Raw genomic sequence first — 19,204 nt, 5'->3', positions numbered from 1 at the left:
ATCAGGTCCCGCTAGAGTCCTGGGCATTGCGCATGGGTTCTTCTGTTTGTTCTAAATATACCCCTTCCGGGTTTCATATGATCATCTTTCAACGTAATTTTCCAAAATTTGGAAAAAAACAAATGTATATTAATATCCAGTGACCCCACAAGGACAGGGCTTGGTCTGTCTTGAGTGTTGGTAAATTCCAGCACCTAGACGTGCCTGGACCAAGTAGGCATTTGATACGTTTGTCTAATGAACACAAAATCCATCAAGAAATTATTCTCTCTTTTTCCCTGCAGCTGTCCTCTTTCTAGGCAAAAAAAAAAAAAAAAAGATCCTAACCTTCTTATTCTAACCCAATATCAGCCTCTCGTTCTCCTGATTATTTCAATGGTTCTTCTTCAAGATATTTTCTTGACATAAAATAATTAAAAATGCATATGGTATCCTAGGTTGTAGGCAAAAGTGGGGACATATTTTCAGCTTTGCTGAAATCCTTCATGTGTTTTATGGGCTTTTGGCCACAGCAACGTGTTGGCCAGTGATTTCATTGGAATGATCCACTCTAACTCCCTCAAAACTGAAAATAATGGAGCTTATTACCCTATCATTATAATTTTGCCAGATTTCCCCAAAACAAGTCTTCAGGGCTATGAAAACCTTAGACATGTGGGGAATGGGTAAGGCATCACATCTGTAGAATGAACTGAGGAATTTCGGGACTGTCCCTCTTGCTCCAGAACCTCCCCCATGTCCAAGGTCAACTACGCCTGAGTTCCATTATTTATTGAGTGCTGACTTTGTGTCAGGTGGTTATGTGATGCACCAACAGTGGAGATTTGTGCCTGGGGGCTAAAGATTTCCAGGCATTCTCTTTTAAAAAGTAGGTTCAACCAGGATAGACATCCCATTAATCATGGATGCTTTAATCAATTTATGAGGTCCCTCAAGTTTACCAAACCCTGAAGGGGTGGAGTCCGGATTCCCACCTGGGTGGTCCGGCGCCACATGTCCTACTGCATCATCATGGGGGGGTCACACATTAATTTACTGCAGCGACCCTGCCATTCTCTAAGAATTTGGAATTATTTTCTTGGAATTTGATTAGAAATGGAAGGACTCGGAATCTAATTTTGGCTCTCCTAGTAAGCAGCTAAGATGCAGTAAGTGAATCATGTCACTTCTCCAGCCTGTTTTCTCATGCGTAAAATGAGATCAGGCCCGACGTCTGATGAAATTCCCCTCCAGCTCTAGCAATCTGCGGTCCTGTCTTAACCGTGGCATTTCCTTTTAGTATAAGCTTGGTTTCTGTGCTCTTTTCTGTAAAATAGGGATATTTAGACTTGCCTGGCCTATCTTGCTGGGCTGCTTCAGGCGAATTGTGTGAAATAATAGCTTTGAAATCATTGAAGAGGACAGGAGATGGATGTAGGTTACAGTCTTGGGACTTTATGTCATCCGATATCGTGCTTCTGCTACTCCCTCCAGCCTGCAACTCAGTTTGAAGGTCAATTAATAAAAGTTTCTGGAGCATCTACTCTGTGTCTGTACTCTCCCAGGCTCTGGGGAACAGTGGGCGCATGGATCCAGCACTCGAGTGAGAGACAGACGCCAAGACAAGTCAACAGAATATACAAGTTTATCTAAGATGAGGGAAGGTTGGCCAAAGACACGGGCCAGGGGCTGAGCTGAAGATGAACCGCCCTGGTTGGCTCAGTCATCTTAGAGGAGGGGGCGGGTCTACCCGAGACAGAAAGGCTGCTGTTATGGGTTGAATTATGGCCCCACCCTCCTCCAAAGATATGTCAAAGTCCTAACCCCCAGTACCCGTGAGTGTGACCTTATTTGGAAATGGGGTCATTGCAGATGTAGTTGGTTAAGATGAGGTGATACCGGACTAGGGCGGACCCTTCATCTGACGTGACCAGCGTCCTTAGAAGAAGAGAGACAAACGCAGAGGAAAACACCTCTGAAGACAGAGGCAGGGTCTGGAGCGATGCATCTGCAGGCCCGGGAATACCAAGCTCTGCTGGCGACACCAAAAGCTAGAAGAAGCAAACAAGGATCCACCCCTACGGGGCTCAGAGGGAACACAGCGCTGCCGACACCTTGGTTTTGGACTTCTGGTTGCCCGAACTGTGAGACCCTTCTGTTGTTTTGAACACCGGGTTTGTGGTCCTTCGTGACAACAGCCCCAGGAAACTAATATCGATCTGTAGGAGCCAGGTACACAGAGGATGGGAGAAGAGGGTCCCAGGGCGGACAGAACAGCATTGGCAGTGGCCCGGGAACATGTCTGGCTGTTAATGATGGCAGTGGGAGCTGGGAGAGGGTGCCAAGGAGGGGCTGGCCGGACAGGCCTTGTAAGAAGAAGGCTGTGTGCGGGATGTGGATGGGATGGAGGCAGAGGAGTCAAGAACCTCACTGGAAGGTGGTGGCCCCTGCTTTAGGATGGTGCAACAAGAAGGAGGCGATGGAAAGTTCTGGAAAGTATGTTAGAGAAAAAACCTGGCTGGACTGGGGGTGAATTTGGTGCAAATAGGTTTAAAGTATAAATAAATGCTTTAAAGAAGTTAGTTTTCAGGCTGGTGGAGGGTGATGCTCTTCATGAGTGGGCGAGAATTGGGGAGGAGCAGGTTCGAGTGGGGGAGGGGATACCGCAAGTTTGTTGATCTGATATTACTTGGCTCAGTCTTTCCTCTTATTCATCAAACTTGGCTCCAAATGACAACTTGGCTGATTCTAAAATTCAAGCCCCCTCATCCTCCTCCAAAGAGATGCATGAGCCCCTGAGGCAGATAGTCAGGAGAGTCTTGCCCCCAAAAGGAATTTCAATCATGTCCTTTCAAAGGGTGTAATCATTCGACTAAAATCTCCTGCTTTGAAGAGGAAAACACCTTTTGAATATGTAATTTCTGGTGTGTTTGTAAAAGCAGTCGATCCCGATCCCATTTCTTTATAGCCATTCCTGGTGAGCCCAGATTTGAAAAGATCATGTCAGTGCATGTCATCAAGATGCCTAGCTTCATTATCAAAGGCTGTTTGCTTATAAATAAATAATAAATGTATTTTCTCATTCCCATTTAATTAGGAACTTTATAAGCTACCCATGAGCTAAGAGTCTCATGATTGAAACAACAGGTAGCCGGGAATTCATAACAGCAGTGCATGTGGCTATTGGAGCTCGCGATTCGATTTTTCTAGGACTTGTAAGGATGTTCATGATAACAGAAAGGGGGTACTAGCTGCTGGAGTAACCATTTTTATATGATATGCTCTGTAAGATAAGGCTGGGGGAAAGGACTATAAATATAGTGTTGGGGATGGCAATAAGAAGGTAGAGGCAGGGGGCACCTGGGTGGCTCAGTTGGTTAAGCGGCTGCCTTCGGCTCAGGTCATGATCCTGGGGTCCTGGGATCGAGCCCCGCATCCGGCTCCCTGCTCAGCGGAGAGCCTGCTTCTCCCTCTCCCTCTGCCTGCCACTCTGCCTACTTGTGCTCTCAATCTATCTGTCAAATAAATAAATAAAATCTTTAAAAAAAAAAAAAGAAAGAAGGTAGAGGCGGCCCATGCAAAATGGAACTTGATTATATCTTAAAACTATGTAAACAGCCATGCTTGTCCCAGACCTGCTTTCCTTCTCACTCTCCCGGGATGATGTCATCGCCCCCAAGCTTTACTTATTATCACACAGCCTGGTGACCCTTAAACTAAGTTGTCAGTGCCCGGTCCTGCTCATGAGCTTCAGACCGGGTCCCTCACATGCTGTGAGGTCCCTGCAGTCCAAGGCTCCTGAATGGAATGTGCCCCAACAGAACTGTCATCTCCCCACCCACCCACCTGCACCTGCTCTTCCCTGGGCTCCTCCTCTGGAGCCTGTGGCCTGGCTTCCCAGCCCCGCCCCCCATCAGGCCTCGGGATTCTGTCCTGATCACCTCCCATTGTCCAGGCCACCATCTTTTGTCACCTGCATCATTGCCAAGTCTCCCTGGCTCACTCCAGTCCTCTGCCCTCTCATCCATTGTCCTCACTGCAGGGGGGATAATCTTTCATGAATGCAAATTTACTCATGTCACATTCCTTAAAGAAAGAAAACAACTCTTTGATATCCCTTCCTTTATTACTCCAAAGAGCAGCCCAATTTCCTTAACTTGACCCTCTGGTCCAATTCCTCCTCCCCCTTTAGGGACACGCCCCCCTCCAATCTCCCCTGACCTTGGGACTGAGTTGAGTGCCCATGTGCTGCCCACGCACTCTGTTCCCCTGTAGAGTCACACATTTACAACGCATGGAGACTGCTGGTTTACCATGTGACTTACCTACACTCGCAGGTGCACGGAAATATCCATTTCCCTCTTCCTCTTCAATCAAATTTGACGCCAAGCCTCCATTCTGCCAGGGAAGCAGGAAAGTTAATGTCATTCATTCTTGGGGCTCCTGATGCTCCCCCATCCTGTCACAGTGCTCAGGCAGAGTCATCTGAGGGCACTGTAACTCCAGTCCCCCTTGCCCCTACCCACTCTGCTCCTGGCCATTCCTGGACCCTGGCAACTTGCCCCAGACTGGAGCCCCAGTGCCCAAGCTGCCTCCAGGAGGAATGGACTTGCTCACAATCCTCTGACCAGTCTCAGAGAACTCTTCCCAATCAGGGACAGCCAGTTCTGTCTCCCCAGTGAGTTCAGGCTTTTCCAGAATACAAGGAGAGTGGCTTCCGGATCATTTCTACCACATACACCCCCTCTGGGGAGGACTCTCTGTACCGGGGACAGGAAAGTACAATGAGCTCAACACGGGTGGGTGTCCCCAGAAGTTATCCTGGACTTGCCTCCCTTCACTCAGCAGTGACCTCTAAGATGGGGCCAGGTCCCTTTCTAACTGCCTGGCACCACGCCTGGTAATCAGAGGAAGACCAGCAATGCAGTATCACTCCAGACCTACCCGATGTGCAAAGATCAAGAAGTCTGAGGGGGCTGAGCGTCTCCGAGGACGTGGAGAATCAGGGGCGCTGAGACACTGTGGAGGGATTGCAAATCCCTTTTGGGAGTAGAAGAAAATACCAAGTGAAGTTAAAAAGGCTCGTTTCTTTCACCCTGAAATCTCACTTACAGTGTAAGCCTGGAGAAATTTCTGCCCAGGGGCATGTGAACGCGCAGATATTTGTTGCATCATTGGTGATGACAGCGAAGAACTTCCTAGAACCTGGACATCCATCAACAGGTCAAATAAATCATAAAATATCCTTATGAAGAATGGTGTACTGCTGTGGGCTTCCACGCATTTGTTCATATTCTCCTTAATGGGATTTTGGTTTTTTATTTTTTTTAAAGATTTTATTTATTTATTTATTTATTTATTTATTTATTTATTTATTCATTTATTTATTTAAGAGAGAGAGCGAGAGAACGTGAGAGAGAGAGAGCACAAGCAGAGGGGAGGGGTAGAGGGAGAAGCAGACTCCCCGCTGAGCAGGGAGCCCCACGCAGGGCTCGATCCCAGGACTCTGGGATCATGACCTGAGCCGAAGGCAGAGGCTTCACTGACTGAGCCACCCAGGCGCCCTTTAATGGGATTTTGTAAAACTATGTCCCCCTCCGATATTTTTAATTTGACATCTGAAATAGCTCATGTTAAGTTTAACAAGCTGAAGAGGTCATTTCTAGGGCACTATAAATACAGACATTTGAAAACACACCTCTTGCATTACTCTTTTGACGATATCCAGTGGCGTCTAAATGGGTTGATTGGATGTATTTTACGATCCATTTTTAAAAACACACGAAGAAACTCCTTGTTTAATAGACATTTTTTAATTATTTGGGACCATTATGATGAAAGATTCACAGCAAGTGCATTACTTTAACTATTTCCTACCCCGTATTGAATGACTATAAAAAAAATCAAATAATGTGTCTGAAAAGGTAGGAATAGAAAAAATGAAAGCTGGAGGAATATTTGGACCTACTGGAGTTGCAAGAGCCAGCAGGAGATCGTAGTAAGCTTTGAAAGTTAATCTTTTTTTTTTTTTTTAAGTTTTTATTTATTTATTTGAGAGAGAGAATGAGAGAGAGAGAAAGAGCACAAGACGGGGGAGTGGGAGAGGGAGAAGCAGACTCCCCACTAAGCGGGGAGCCCGATGCGGGACTCGATCCCGGGACTCCAGGATCATGACCTGAGCCGAAGGCAGTCACTCAACCAACTGAGCCACGCAGGCACCCAAGTTAATCTTTTTTTTCTTTTTAAAGATTTTATTTATTTATTTGACAGAGAGAGACAGCTAGAGAGGGAACACAAGCAGGGGGAGTGGAAGAGGGAGAAGCAGGGTCCCGGCTGAGCAGGAAGCCCGATGTGGGGCTTGATCCCAGGACACTGGGATCATGACCCAAGCCGAAGGCAGATGCTCAATGACTGAGCCACCCAGGCGCCCCGTTGAAGGTTAATCTTAATAAATTGCAAAATGGAAGTAAACAGTCTGGAAAACAAAAAATCATTTAGATATGGTACTTTAATAAAGGATGAAATGGAAATAAACAGTCTGGAAAACAAAAAAATCATTTAGATATGGTACTTTAATAAATGATTTCATAAAAAGAACTCACTGTTGGGGCGCCTGGGTGGCTCAGTTGGTTAAGCGACTGCCTTCGGCTCGGGTCATGATCCTGGAGTCCTGGGATCGAGTCCCGCATCGGGCTCCCTGCTCGGCGGGGAGTCTGCTTCTCCCTCTGACCCTCCTCCCTCTCATGCTCTCTGTCTCTAATTCTCTCTCTCTCAAATAAATAAATAAAATCTTTAAAAAAAAAAAAAAAAAGAACTCACTGTTCTTCTTAGCTTTATAAAAAGAACTGTTTCAACTATTAAAGTCAACATGAATGCAGTGAATGATAAATTGCTTGAACTTAGTTGTAGATGAATCTATGAAAAGGAGGAAAAAGACATGATAGGAACAAGAAAATGATGTATAACAATTTGGGAAAACTTTATCAATTTCAAGATTAGAACTACTAGCCTGTTTAAGAAATTGTATGTGAATGTATGTCATTTAAGAACAAAGTATGAAAAAACTTGAAAACTTTTGAGTTATTCCAACTTACCGAATCCTGAAACTTGGCCCGTGAGGTTTCCAGAGTTTATGGATTGAGGATGAAGAAAAAATTAATAAATTAAGCCACTTAATTAAAATGACATTTCAAGAAAATGTTTATGACAAAAATGTTGAATTTTTTAAAAATCTCAGGCAGTTAAAGGTAGCTAGAAACAATTGTAATGTAATTGCTGTTAGTTCAGTAGAAGTTGAGAGAGGATTCAGGATCAATATCATTGATGTTAAGAGAAAATCTCTAGTTATGGAGACTACAGATAATCTAATAACTATCCCCTTACTAGAAATCTTTGGAAAAATTTGATGCTGTTAACAATAATTTTTTAAATGGTAAATCAGCTTAACTCATACAAATATTAGATGAATGCCTGTCAAAGTTTATTTAACTGATTAACTTATGAAGAAACCAGTAAGATGTTACAATCCGCTCGAAGGAGAATTCAGAGAACACACTATGTAGAAAATAAAAGATGCTGAAATAAATAAAAGGGCAAATTGATGCAAAACAGGTCAATATAACCAAGGCAATAGTCTATCATATCTCCATAGGAGATATTCATTTGCATTTCTGTGCACAAAGATCAGTTATATTACTATCAGTTTCTACAACATACAGAGCTGCAAACTAGCTCAAAAACAAGGGTGTGTATAAGCCAGAAGGACTGGAGACACCAGTATTCTCTTCTTGCCCATTTCTAATTTCTTACGATTTTTCCCGACAGTGTCATTCCTCATGTCCAGTGACAGCTCAGAACTCGGCCTGCTGGTGGTGTCATATGCCTAGTTATAGGCATGCCTAAAAAACAAACAAAAATTGTACCGGCAATTTCCAAACATAACAAATGATTTTGATATTACCAGACCAATCTGATGAATGATCTATGTTACAACTTATCCGTTCGTAACCATTTTATAAAAATATATATATTTGAGATTCAAAACGCATATTTAAAATTTTTATATATTTCATAAAATGTTATATATTTCATTTCATTTCAATTTTTATATATTTCATAAAATGTTATATGTACTATAATATATAAGTTTTATATTGGGATTTACATATTTCTATTATTCGTATATTTATGATTATATATTTCTATTACTGTGACATTATCACAGTTTTTGGATCTGCGTCCTGCATCTACACACACAGATACATACATTCGTGGAGGTAAGAACTGGATACAATGCAGAGAAATGCCAGGGAGAAGGAAGGCTTCCACATCTGGGCATATTATAATGAAATATGGCTCTCACTTGTAAATAGAGAGACGTTTGTTTACATGAAATCTGTAAATCACAAACAACATGGTCGGTCTCAATGTAGACTTGTTCCCCCTCAGTCAGTGGTATCACCATTTACCCAGTGGTTCACGTCCAAAATCCAGGTGTCATCTTGGATTCTTCTCTCTCACACTCCACAACGAATCCATCCAAAACTCCTGTCAGTTCTCCTTCGAAAATATGCTCATCTCCCCTCCCTTCTTCAGAATAGGGCGCTTTTCTCCATCTCCGTCTCCATCTGGCCTCTCTCCTGGGCAGGCCCAGTGGTCTCCTAACAGCCTCTGACTCCTTGCTTTCCCCGCTATGATCCATTCCTTGCTCTGCAGCCAAGGCGACCTTTAAAACAGCAAATCAGAGGTCATAGTTCCCCTGCTTATACTCGTCAGTGGCTCCTCTTATACCTAGAGTAGTCTAAACTCCCTCCCTTAGCCAATAAAACTAAAAAATCTGGGCCACATCTGTTTCATATCCATTTAAAATGATAAACCTTCTCCCCTACCCCAGCACTGCCCAGCCCCTCCCTGATCTATCTTTCCATGGAACTTATCACATCATACATTATATTATGCTACATAATAGTAGACTTGGTACCTCTCTCTATATGATACTCTTCAGGTAGTTAGTTTATTATTTGTCTTCCTTAGCAACAAAGTATAAGCATGAGATCAGGGATATTTGAGCATTTTATTCTTTTTTTTTTAAGATTTTATTTATTCATTTGACAGAGAGAGAGAGCACACAAGCAGGGGGAGAAGCAGGCTCTCCCCTGAGCTGTAATGGACAAAGTCAAGAGAAGGAAGAAGAGAATGGAAGGTAAGTGAGATTTTGGAAGGTTGACAATGAGAACAGCCAGAGGCTGGGACGGACAGTGGGGAGGACGATCAGGTTTCGAGGAAAGGCATGAGCTTGGTCAGTTTCCGGAAAGTAAGCGGGTGCCCTTCCAGCAGCAGGCAGGGGGGAGGCCGTGCCACACCTGGGCAGGTGGCGAGCCCGTCACGGCACCTAACGCTTCTGTCCGGCCGGTACGAGGCACTTCACGTGTGCTAATTCATGCAGTCCCCCCCAGATCCCCTGCCGGATGAGGACACCAAGCCCTAGGAGGTTAAGTGACTTCTCCAGGGTCACGTAAGACGGTAATCGGGGAGCTTCCCTCTGGCCTGGTGCCTCCACTCCTCACCCACATACAACACCACACGCTTTGGCCAAGTACTCTGGACTTGGAATTTGAGTCCAAACCATAATCCAATAGAACTTTTAAAAAATGCATTCAGGGGCACCTGGGTGGCTCAGTCGGTCAAGCATCTGACTCTTGGTTTCGGCTTGGGTCCTGGAATCGAGTCCCACATCAGGCTCCACCCTCAGCATGGAGTCTGCTTGTCCCTCTCCCTCCCCCTCTGCCCATCCCCCCTCATGCTCTGTCAAATAAATAAATTATTTATTTAGCCACCTTCCCTGAGCCTTGGAGCCCAAGAACCATGTCACCTCTGACCCATTCACCCAAGAATCCATGCAGAGAACCAAGTTCCTGCAATAGCTTGCAATGATGCCCGCATACCGTGTTTTGTATAAGCCACCCCAATCCACTCCCCAAAAACCGTGCCCATTTTTAAGAGACCAATGGCACTGTGTGGATCTTATGTGAAAATCCTGCTTCAAATGAACCAATGGTAAGATCTGAGCACTGATAATAGATAATATATAACCAGGGATTCTGGTTAATTATTTGGTGTGATAATGCAGTAATTTTTTTTAAAAGGTCTTTATCCTTTAGAGATATACACTGAAAAATTTACTGATGACATAATACCTGGGAGTCGCATCACGTGATGGAGGGGAAGGCGTTGAGGGTTGTTGAAGCCTCGCGATGGGCACATGAGGATTGAGACACTCCTCTCTTATTTTTATATGTGTTCGAGATTTCTCATAATAAAACATTTGCCAACTGTTTCAACAGATTTTAAAACAAATGGACACTGTGCTTTCCCTACGTTCACGCTTAATTTCTGCCAGTTGAGCTCACGGAGTCTTGGCCAGAGTATTTCGTTCTGTGCCCTCCTCCGAGGATGCTGTTCTGGGGGTCCCGTTGCTACGAGCCGCCTTTGCCCACTTCTTTAATCTGCCAGTAACTTTTCTTCTTTAGTGAGAATATTCTTCTCAAATTGCCCCCAACTAATCAGAGAAAAGACATCAATTTTCCTTTCTATCCTTCCTGGCCTTCTTTAACTCCTTTTTCAACATGAGAAAGAAGACAAAAATGGGAAGAATTATAGTCGCCACACAAAATGGGGAACGTCTATGTGCTGCTGGCTTTTCTAGTCAGAAGGGAGGGATTTTCCACTTTATTTTTTTTAAAAAAAAGACCGCCTGTCTCCCTTCTAAAAAATGTTATCCACTGCTAGGTACTGCTCAAGATTTATCCAGTGGGTACTCTGATGTGTTCCCCAGAAACTTTATTGTCTCAGATGTAAACTATTTTGGAAACCAGAGCCCTTCGGACTTCTAAAGGAGCTCGATCCTTCTAGCATATCCCCCTTGAAAATGAAGTAAGCAGAAAACCTAAGAGATTTTATTTTGTTTTTATTACAATCTCTAAAAATATACTCATCACAAAAATTAACATTTTCAAACTCTTCCCAGGAATCGAACAAGACAGTTGCTGCTTGGCCCCGGGCAAATGTGGATTGAAGGTGCCCATCATGATCTCCGGGTTTCTCTGGGGATGGAGGGCGACTGACAGCCGTGTAGTATTAGTACAATGGTATCAACACGGAGCCTGTATTTGAAATTTTGTTTCCCATCCTCCCTTGAGAGCATTTTTTGCTTTTTTCACAGGATCTGGACAGTGGAGATCAGAAAAGGTTTAACATATGAGCATTCATAACAACTTGGCTTATTGCAAGAAGGGGGGAATATTCATAGATGAAACATTAGAAGTGTTAAAAATGCAGGTGCATTGACTGCCAGAATCACATCACAGGAGCTAACGTTCCCAAACTCCTAACCTCAAAACCCAGACAAAATATTCAGTGCACTGCACTAGAAACTTCTCTCCTGGGACTATTATTACCCTTTGCATTCTGGAGGACAAGTGGGACGGGCATAAATCTGTCCCTTTCCCCTTTCAACGACTGAATGTTGCTTCTGTTCGAGTCCGCTGCTTTCACCACGTTCCCGGGCTCCGCACAAAAACGGGATGTGCGGAGCTTCGTGAGCGAATATCGAGGCGCCATGGAGACATGCTGCCATAAAAGTGTCTTCTCTCATTTTCAAGGTAAACAAATGTTATTGCCACCAGGAAATAGACCACATGAAAAGAAACGTCGGGAACCTGGAAGAGCTGCCCAGGCAGTAATTCTTTTCAGTTTCCAAGTTCATTACCCTCATTAACTCAAGTCAATGGGACAGAACAAAAGGCTTCTCAAAAGCCCCATAAACATGAGGCATACATATTTTAAATCTCCAGCTATAAAATAATGAAGCTGATTTTTCTTCTTGCTCACGGTGCCCTTCCAGTTTTTCCCTTATGATAAGTGTGCTTTGTAATATAGTCCTTGCATCCTGTGTTACAAAGTACTATTTATCTTGAACTCACTGATGGTTGGTGGGGGGGGGGGGGCGGCATGGAAGGCAAACAGCCATAACGCTGACTTTCCCTGTTTAGACTGTAGGAGGTAGCAGGTGTCACAGGGAACTTGTTGAGAAACATGCATGTCTGCAAGTGGAAGGTTAAGCCCTGTGAAGGTGCAAGGGTCCCCACTTCTGTGAAATTTCTGGGGGCCTGGGGGTCTGGCACATGCTGGGACTTCCCCTCCAATGTGAAGGGATGGCTGCTGCGCTTTGGGTCCCCTGCCATCAGATATGGAAGATGCACATGCTTGGGTTTTGGAGGCCACCTATGGCATATTTGGATGACCTGTTCTTGCCGATTTACTGGGTGACTCAAAAAGCCACCAGCTTGGAGAGTGAGAGAAGGCTCTTCAGCAGGGCCAGGCTACAGTTCAGTGGCTCTGACCCTCAGAGTTCACGGCCCACCCTCCTACCGTCAGGAGTCGCTGGTGGCTCTCTAAGATGCTGTGATGGTTTATTTTACATGTCAACTTGGATGGCCCATGGTGTGCCCAGTTATTTGGTCAAACGTTATTCTGGGTGTGTCTGTAAGGGCTGTTTCTGGATGAGATTAACATTGGAATCAGTAGACTGAGGAAGGAAGAGTGCCCTCCCCAATGTGGGTGGGCCCTATCTAATCAGTTGAGGGCCTGAAGAGAACAGAAACGCTGACATTCATGAGTAAGGGGGAACTTCTCCTGCCTGATGGCCTTGACCTGGGACATTGGTCTTTTTCTAGCCTTTGGACTCAAACTGAAACATTGGCTTTTCCTGGGTCTTGAGCCTGCTGGCATATGGACTGAAAATTTCACCATCAGCTCTCCTGGGGCTCTGGCTCGCTGACTGAAATCTTGGGACTTCTCAGTGAGCCAACGCCTTATAATAAGATGAGAGAGAGAGAGAGAGAGGAGATATTTATATGGGTTCTGTTTCTCTGGAGATTCCTGACTGATACAGATGGGGAAATGATCCTCTGAAGCTCGGACATGGCATTGTGAGTTGGGAGTCAAGAGCCTACGAAGCTCTCTATCCTTCAGGAGGTAGGACGTCCAACCCCCATCCAGAGGTCCATGCTCGATGCTTTTCTCCTTGTGGCTGAAATATGTATGTCTGGGGACCCCAGGATGGAGGTGGGAGTAATGCCTCTCTTGGTGGCACCCCATGTTTTCTTCCTATCCCCTCTGTGGCCATGGCTCTGTTGGTTTAGGGGTTTTAGTTTCCAGACACAGTAATGGTTCTACCCTGAGACTCTCCCAGGCGATTTTTGATGTCTTATGCCTTTGGACAAATAGATTTCCCCCTCCCAAAGTGGGCAGGTTTCTAATATTGGCTGAAATGATGGATCCTGTTGAGGGGAATCAGGTTGCTGCCACAAGTGTGGGGGTGGGGGGGGCTTGTGGCCCTGAGTCTGCGAGCTAAAGCTCTTCTCCCTGCCAGAGGCAAACACTGATGGGGGGGCGCAGCCCTGCACAGGGCAGTCTCCACCTTCCTACTACTGGAGACCCCACTGCCTCCCATCATGCACTCATCCCACATTACGTATATTTGCTATTAAATTTCTGAAGAGGGTTTTACAATTTTGCTTTTGACATTATTATTCATTTGATGTTCTGTCTTCTCCATCTTTTTTGTGGCCAATATTTCTTTCAAATTTTAATCATGTCCAAAGATGCTTGAAATGTTTGTAGGCTCGGGGCGCCTGGGTGGCTCAGTCGATTAAGCATCTGCCTCCGGCTCAGGTCATGATCTCAGGGTCCTGGGATGGAGCCCCGGATCGGGCTCTCTGCTCAGCGGGGAGCCTTCTTCTCCCTCTCCCTCTGCCTGCTGCTCCCCCTGCTTGTGCTCTCTCTCTGTCAAATAAATAAATAAAATCTTGAAAAATAAATAAATAGGGGTGCCTGGGTGGCTCAGTCGTTAAGCGTCTGCCTTCGGCTCAGGTCATGATCCCAGGGTCCTAGGATTGAGCCCCACATCGGGCGCCCTGCTCGGCGGGAAGCCTGCTTCTCCCTCTCCCACTCCCCCTGCTTGTGTTCCCTCTCTCGCTGTGTCTCTCTCTGTCAAATAAATTAAAAAATCTTAAAAAATAAAAATAAATAAATAAATAATGCTCGTAGGCTCAAGGCATTGTGTGCCCAGAGGGTCTAATGGAAAAAAATAACTTAGTCCATCTAGAAGGATGACATGACCACAGGATCTGATCTGCCACAGTGAAGGTCTGAGTCCCCCCAACCAGCTCGGAATGGGGAGCCAGCCGGGGGAAGGTGCCGGGGGGAGGAAGAAGAACAGGAGTGTGTCTGTGCGCCCATATGTGTGTGTGCTGGTTTCTAGTTAACTGACCTCTTTTTTTCTTTACTTCACGGTTACGTGTGGTATAGGTTTTAGGGGCTAAGTTTAACCTTTAATCCATAGTTTGCATTATGTCCACATGAGATCGTGGTGGAACCAGAAGAAGAGCAGACTTTCCTGCAGATCCTGAGTTTGAAGCTGGATACATTTGTGTATGAGTTATTGGGAGCTGGGTGATTTCCATTTGCATAGATAGTAATTGTATTCTATTTCAGGCATATCTGGAGTTATTTGTATATAAAGCAGGGTGTGTGGGCATTAGGCAGTCAGGGAGCGGACTAGAATGACTATCTGTCATTGCTGCTGGCTTGGCATTCATGCTTTTTTCTTTCTTTTTTTTTTTTTTTGAAAGAGAGTGTGAGTGGGGGTTGAGGGGCAGAGGGAGAGGGAGAGAGAGAATCTTAAGCAGGCTCCATGCCCATTGCAGAGGCCATGGTGGGGCTTGATCTCACGACCCCGAGATCATGACCTGAGCTGAAATCAAGAGTGGGACCCTTCACCGATGCGTCACCCAGGAGCCCCCCTGGTATTCCTTCTTCCCCCTTCTGCTGCAGCATGCTAACACTGGTTGGGAACTTAGTCCTCTCTTATTGGATACAGTCTTAAAAAAACTGTCAGTTAAAATGTTCCTCCTTCCCCTGCAAAGGGCTGGATGCATGACATAAGTCAGATCAGTCAAATACTTTCTCCCTGAAATTGGAATCCTTAGCAGGATTACACCAAAGTTTCAAATGGCCAGAGCTATGTTGTCTGAGAAGGAACAGCCTGGGGAAATTGTCACTTTGTTCCTGTTCCTACATCTCTGCTCTTGTTCTGAGTCTGGTTCTTCCCCTCTGACTTTATCCTACGGGCTACTCCATGTCCTTCTAATAAATTCCACTGTGGTATAAATTGGCCAGAGCGTTGTCTCTGCAGTTGAACGCATGGCAGCAGGGACCACTACCCTGGGAGGGTGTGCGGTGAGAACGAGAGGGAAGAGGAGGGGGAGAAAGGAGCGGGCAACAGTGAGGGGCAGCCCAGAGCCTGGAGGAAGGCGTGGAGAATCCAAGGCAGAGCCGCAGGGAGAGGTGATGGCCAGTGGGAGACTCCAGGCAGCAGGGTCAGAACCTGCTGGGAGGCCAGGGACTGATACGTGCCCACTGCATCTACTGATGGTTTCAGTGTGTACCTTGAGGACAGGTGGGCAAAGCTTGACTGCCGTGGGCTGAGGGGTCCGTAGAAGTGAGGGTAGACAATATCTTAGTTAAGATACAAGTTCGGCTGCTTTTGCATGGATCACAGTGGCTCCGACAAGATGGGAGGGCTAATTCTCTCTCGTGTGAAGCCCAGCACCCCTTAGGTGGGTGGTTCTGTTCCATGAGGTCATCCCTTGACTGAGCTCCTCCTACAAGTCACTCTGCTGTCCCCAGGGTGTTTTTTACATCCATCTAACCAAAGCCAAGCAGTCAGTCAGTGAAGGAAAGAGATGGGGACGAGCTGGGGGAGCGCTGGGGTCCCGGGTCCACAGGGCAATAGAAGGAGATGTTGAGGGTATAAGAAAAGTCGATGATAAGAGAGGGAGAGCTTAGAGAAGGAGGGGCCATAGGTCAGTGTGCAGAGAACTTGACCTTGGATAGGAGGATGGAAAGGAGGAAAAGATAGAAGAAAATACAAAGGGGTTTGTGGGCTTGATGGCTGGTAGCAGAGAGCATCTGTTGGCCCCCATTTGCTGTATAAAATAGGAAACCAAGTCTCCTGCTAAAATCAAGTGGGAAGGAGGGCAGCTGGGTGTCTGAGAGAGGGGAGACAGAAATAGTCCTTGCTGGGGGGGCTGGGCAGGTGAGCATGATGGAGATCGCTTGGCAAGATCCAAGAGTACAGGTGAAGTTGGTGAGTGGCACCCAATCTTGGTGGCTGGGAGATTTCTCCGGTCAGGGGTGCTAAGCAAATCAGGTACAGGTTTCCAGGAAGCAGATGATTAGGTTTCTCCCGTCCAAGTTCCTATGGGGGAAAGAAACGAGGATGCCTTTATTGGAATGATCACATAAGCATTTCAATTTGTCTCCTAAAACACAGCACAGAAAAACAATCCCCGTTTTTGCAGTACTGGGTCTGGGGAACAGTACTGGTGAGAATCAATGCTTCCATAAAGTCAAACTTCTATTGGTTGTTACTCAGACCTTTGAAACGAATGCACACATCTTCTGAACGACCGGCATCATTCGTTACTGTGACGAGAAGAAAGAGCCTTCGTTACGATCAGAAAGCTGTTGAGAGATGAGCAATGTCCAGCTTGCAGGCTCCATGCTGCGGAGGGGGGAAGGCTGGCCGCCTGTGTGGCAGTGGGCACACAGGAAGCATGCGACTGCCCATCCTGGGTCACCAGTAATTGGTGAGAATCACGGGTAAAGAGTTTTATGGGTCGTAATAGTTTTCTGTAAATGAAAATTGCTCCTCCTTGCCGGGCAATTGAGTTATATTTGACTTAATCCAGGAAAGTCTTATTCATCTGAACTATGACACACATGAGTCAATAAGTGAGTGTCACCCGGAGACTTAACGAGGCACTGTTACCGTTTCAGTCCTAGGATGGTCGCTTCCAGAGGTGTTTGGACGTTGGCTGTGCTGTTTTGACCATCTCCGGATGAAGCTAATGGGGTGACTGGTGGAGGACGGGGGTGGGACAAGGTCTTCCATAGGCTTTTCGCTGATTTCACCAAGCTCAGCAGCTACATGTCAAAGGCAGCCCAGAGATTTTCATTTTCCCCTGTGAGCCTCTCATTTACTCACTGGTTTCCATGAAAGACCAAGTTCTTAAGAAGCGATTATTACAGTAATATTAATAATAACAGTGATGACATTTTCCCTCTAAAGGATGTTCGCAGTTGGGGCTTCTGTGATTTTCCACAGGGACACTAGCCAGGGAAAAGGAAAGCTTCCATCTGCTTTTAAATGTATCCTGGAGTCCACGTATGTTCATGAACTCAAGCCTGTGTTGGATCGCATGGGAGCTCTTCCTCAAAACGTTCAGAACAGCAAAAACATTATCTTGTGAAACAAGGAAAGACACAAATTTAAGTTTAAACCAAGAGGGAGAAGGATTCCCTGAGAGTCCCAGCACAGCAGGTGTTCTGGGATCCCTTGGGTGGGCACCCCAAGGGTCTCTCAGCAGCTCCGAGCTACCCTCTCGCTTTCTTCTTCAAGGGCCATGTGCTGATGAACACAGCACTCTGCATTTATATGGTGGAGCATCTCAACACAGTGCCCCAGAGCCAGCAGGGAGCTCTGTCAGGGGAAAAGCAACTTTCCCTGTTTTAATATGGATGAATTGATCCCTGGGCATTTCTTTCTTGGGGAGAATCAGACAGATTGCATCAAGTCTCTGAGTGGAGAGTGGAAATTGTGCGTCTGTGGAGTGTGGATTAAACTATTTGCTGGACGTTATATATTTCCCTGCCTGCATTAACAGTACAAATGAGTCATAAATACCACAGAGATATGTGTAGATTTTTAAACATTAACTTGGGATTTGAAAGTTAGAATAATTAGCCTCAGGATAAATGTATAGAATACGAGATTCTATTTTAAATGTGTGTCAACGCCACTGAGTCCTCCGTTTATGTGGGTCTCTACATGTGGTTAACAGGAGAAACTAGTTGAGGGAAGAATGAGCGTGTTTATGATAACTTATCTCCTAGGTTTCAAGATTAGTTTGCTGTCAAGACAGATTTTAATCCTTTCATTTTATTCTTCCATCATTTATAATCAAGTCTTTGCTGGTGGTCTGAACTTCTCACCCTTGACAGACGCACACCCAGAAGCAAAAACAAAGCAAACTTAGTTAAATATGACATATTCCCTGGTCGTAATGAAATTCTAAGCTCCCCATATCCATTTTGATAATAATGGTCATTCCTTTCAAAATAGGGATCCATACTTTCCACTAGGCTGGCAATTTTGAAGATTTGCATCAAAAAAATTTTTTAAGTATCTACATGTATCAGGCACTTCTGGCTTCCACTTCCGATCCTCTCCACCTCCCCTCCTACTCCACCCAGGTGGTTCTGAGCTGACTTCTATCAGCTTTGTGGGCTGGGGAGCAGCCCTACCTCAAGCCTGAGTGGGGTGTTTCTGGTAGCAGGTGATGCGGAGGGGGGGTGCCTATCAGCACTGACCCCCACACACACACCGTCCAACCCAGAGGTGTGGGGAGATGGAGGCGTGGTCTACCCCTGATCAATGGTGGGCAGGAGCTGGCAAGTACGTGTCCTCCCCAGGAGGACAGTTCTGAGACTCGTTTCGTGAGGCTCCTCAGAGAGTCCCCAGACAGAGCCCCCTGGCCAACTGGGTAACACATCCTTGACTCGGCTTCCCTCCCTTTTATCTCTGCTTCTCTGACCCTTCCTGCTGCTTCCTGGGTTTACACTCCCAAGTAAACATTTCTCTGGCTCTGCTGCTGAGGGAACCCAGATCAAGAGTAATATGAGTTTATATCAAGAAAAATCCCCCCCCACTTAATTATTACCACTGACATTCTAATTTCCTACCCACAGAAATTAAATTTTAGTAGTCCTTTCCTTTACAGTTTTATCAATTAAGCTTCCCTGTCTCATAATGACACCTGCTGGAATTGTGCTGGTAATGATTAAATAGCGTATCTACCCGTGAGCCACAGGGGCAGGGAAGGGCAGTGGAAGGGAAATGGACTTTGAGTTTCCATTCCAGCTCCACCTCTTACTAACTGTGTGACTTTGGGCAAATCACTTAACCTCTCTGGGCCTCATTTGTGAAATGACCTTAATACCATAAAAGTACAAAATTAATGACAAATAAAAAAAGAAAGGACCTTTCACCTGGAAGTGTAAACACTTCTGTTAAGTCAGTGAAGAAGCATAAAATGAAATT

At 45.5% G+C, this 19,204-nt stretch overlaps 1 long non-coding RNA gene across 1 annotated transcript; it reads left to right on the top strand.

The window, feature by feature from the left end:
• The first annotated feature begins 9,093 nt into the window (after positions 1-9,093).
• On the top strand, positions 9,094-11,797 carry LOC118518036 (uncharacterized). Its single transcript, XR_004908421.2, has 3 exons — positions 9,094-9,181; positions 10,768-10,911; positions 11,006-11,797. It is a non-coding gene; the product is annotated as an uncharacterized LOC118518036 (long non-coding RNA).
• Positions 11,798-19,204: the final 7,407 nt, after the last annotated feature.

This window comes from Halichoerus grypus, chromosome 5 (genome assembly GCF_964656455.1).
Source record: "Halichoerus grypus chromosome 5, mHalGry1.hap1.1, whole genome shotgun sequence".
Lineage (NCBI taxonomy): Eukaryota > Metazoa > Chordata > Mammalia > Carnivora > Phocidae > Halichoerus > Halichoerus grypus.
Note: the sequence above shows the minus strand (reverse complement) of the source record. Positions and strands in the feature narration are given on the sequence as shown.